Source organism: Miniopterus natalensis, chromosome 14 (genome assembly GCF_054644295.1).
Source record: "Miniopterus natalensis isolate mMinNat1 chromosome 14, mMinNat1.hap1, whole genome shotgun sequence".
NCBI classification, from domain to species: domain Eukaryota; kingdom Metazoa; phylum Chordata; class Mammalia; order Chiroptera; family Miniopteridae; genus Miniopterus; species Miniopterus natalensis.
The window spans coordinates 29,577,508-29,580,622 of record NC_142094.1 but is presented as its reverse complement, the minus strand read 5'-3'; the positions used below and the strand labels follow the sequence as shown (position 1 = coordinate 29,580,622).

The 3,115-nt window shown below is 45.7% G+C and overlaps 1 pseudogene; it reads right to left on the bottom strand.

The window, feature by feature from the left end:
* Positions 1-514: 514 nt before the first annotated feature.
* LOC107543265 (calcium uniporter regulatory subunit MCUb, mitochondrial pseudogene) lies at positions 515-2,721 on the bottom strand (annotated as a pseudogene).
* Positions 2,722-3,115: the final 394 nt, after the last annotated feature.

Genomic DNA, 3,115 nt, shown 5'->3' with positions numbered 1-3,115 from the left:
CAGTCCTTCAAGTGTAGGAACCACATGAGCCCCACCCAGCATGAGGCCCTATTCTGAGCACAGAGAAGCTTTAGTTACCCCGAGGATCCTGAAGCATGAAGAGTAGACACAGCGCACTGGTTTTCTCCCCTTTCAGAGATGTTTCTCTTGGGGAAATCATTGCTTGAGACTATTAAGCAGACAAAAACCTTAGCTGTGCTGTAACCAGTCGTTGTTACCCAGGCCTATGCTCTACAGCAGGGATGGGGAACATCCAGCCCCCAAAATCATTTGGTTGGGCCCTGCCAAGGCCTCACCAAAGAAAAGCCGTTCCAGCCATCACATTTGGGGTGAGTTAATTAAATATTTGACCAAATATAGCAGGCTAATTTTTTTGCAAGCATTTTCTTTTTTATTAACAAAAGATATTGAAACAGTCAAGTTCAAATAAACCATGAGACTCAAAAAGTTCCAGTTTCTAAGTTGCAAAATCAACCTATAACGGAAAAGTTTAATGACATTTAAAAATGTAAGATTAATTGTTTTCATTGAGTTCCTCTATTTGTGTTGGCAAATGGAGAGAGCAATGTAACTGGTTCAGGGATTCTTTAGCCTTAGCAAGATCTTCTTTTAACTTGTATTGCACCACATCAAAATGCTGTTGCTTTGATTTCTTATGAAAGAAGTGAAGAAAAAGCCTACTCTTAATAGCTGAGTAAGTATAATCCTGCCGATTGACTAGAAAGTATGCAAAAAAGACCATGGAATTTGCAAACGTGATGAAGTATGTAACTGGGTCCATGATATCCCAGGAGTACACCCACCAAGGGAGCCAGGCCAGTGCCCCGCCCTGAACCGAGAGCAGTGCTAATCCAGCCCACAGGACTCCACTGGTTTTGGCTGCTGAGCGAGTTTCAATTCTAGCTTTCATCTGTCCCAGGGACCGCAGCGGTCCTTTCAGGGGGTCAGTTTCCTCCAGCAAATGGTGCTCTCTCTTTTTCTGAAATTCTTCTAAAGGCAAGGCTGTGAACAGCCTGTGAACCAAGGATTTCACGTTTCCATCTCAGTGGTGTGCTCACTGCTCAGTTTTTCTTTCTTGGGGCACTGCACGTCATATGTCATTTTATTAATGACAAGTTTAAAGTCATTCATTAGCGAAGCTCCCATCAAGGTTGAAGTTGCGATCTCACTGCCATCTGATCTCTACTATCCTCCCTCTTCTGAGCCCGGCTTTCTGGCTTCCCAATCTCAGAGTCTGTTGCTTACGGACAAGCCAAACTGGTCTGTGTAGCAGGCTAATTTTTAAGTTGATAATTTTGCATGGCCTGCAAATGATGTTATAAATAGCAAATGGCCCTTGGTGGGCAACCACGGACCTTGCTCTTCAGGGTCAGTGGTTGCCCACCTTCCACTGTCCTACAGGACCATAGTGCCTCACCAAGAGGCAGCTTTAGTTTGGAGAAGAAATCAGAACCTGCGATGACTGGTAGGAATGGAGCCAATTAACAGCACAGCCTCGCCTCACGGGTTCCAAAGCTGAAATCCCTGTGGACGCTCCAAGCTTTCAGTATGAGGCAGCAGCTAGTACAGACCCAGTGTGTGAACTGTGCTTTACGTTCAGATCAATTCACCTTCTCCATGAAGCCTTAGCCCGATCTCTGAAATCCACATTAATCTCACTGTGACTGCCTTCCTTCCTTCGCCTTCTTAGATTTGGGGTGTACATCTTACCTACGGATTCCAGCTGTTTAGTGTGGCTCTTTGGGGGACAGAGTGGGAGAACATCCTCAGCTAGCGTGGGGCTTAATAGGAAAGAGTGCCATGGCTGAACGGTGCACTGGCTGCCCTGAGCCCGGCGGTGTGCTGCTACACTCTTGTTCCCCTTCCCTTCCCAGGGGGGAGATGAAGTCCTTCAGGCCAGACCATGTATTCTGCGTCTCCTGTTTTCTCCCCCAGCCCCCAGCACAGTGCTAGATACATTAATTTACTCAGCTTGAACTATCCCCACAAACTTCCCGCAGTTCTAGAAGCAGTGGGGCAGAGTCAGCAGGCATCACGTAAGTCTGCTACACAACAGCTATAGTCATCCCAGAACCTCTGAATTCGCGCTCTCTTCCTGGCTCTTCCTCTCTCCCACTTGCTTGCTCTCTGTGTTGGCACAGACGATTGGGCTGACAAAAACGACATACATTAGAGCACATTACCGTATGGTATATAATCAAGTGCTGAACTATGTGGCACAAATTGCAGGAATTCAGAGATAAGGAACATCAACATGTAGACATACTAGGTTTGTGAGTGGGTTCTCTTGTTCCTCTATTAGCCAGGTGCAGTGACAATTGCTCAAAATGATGGTGAGTCAAATTGGCACAGCCCGTCTTACGGCTTTTCCAGGCTCTTCCACTCGCAGCTGTGTATACATAGATGGTTTCCCCGTGTGCAAGAAGCAGGTCTTGCAATCGCAGCCACCTCCCTGAACCACTAAAGGTCAGGAACCTCCGTGTCCGGTTCCAGAATGCCCACTGTTTGATTAGCTTTTCCTATTCTAGAGCTTCATATACATGGAATCGTATAGTATGTGCTCTCTGGTGTGCAGCTTTAACTCGGCATTTGAGATTCGTCCATATCATAGCATGTTGTAGCATGTTACTCCTTTGTATTACTGAGTAGTGTTCCATCGTATGGATGTACCACAGTGTATTTCTCCATTCCACTCTTTGCAGACATCTGGGCTGTTGCCATTGCCTTCTGCCTACCCATATGGGCTTCCTCCTGTGATTAGGAGAATGGTCACTGGAGTCAAATTGACAAGGGTTAGAGCTACTTGCTGAGTCACACTGGGCAAGTTACTCAGCCTCTCTGATTCTCAGTTTGCTCCTGCAGGGGTAATAGTGATAATACCTTAGAGAAGAAAGCAGCTCTAAAATCAGACCTGAAACACAGTCAATGCTTAATAATATGAGCCTTATTTTTTTTTATGACCATTGTATTAGTTTTCTAAGGCTGCTATCACAAAGTACCATAAACTTGGGGCTTAAAACAACAGAAGTGTATTCTCTCACAGTTCTAGAGGCTACGAGTTTGAAATCAAGCTGTTCAGGGGGCCATGCTCTCTCTGAAGGTTCTAGAAGCAGAA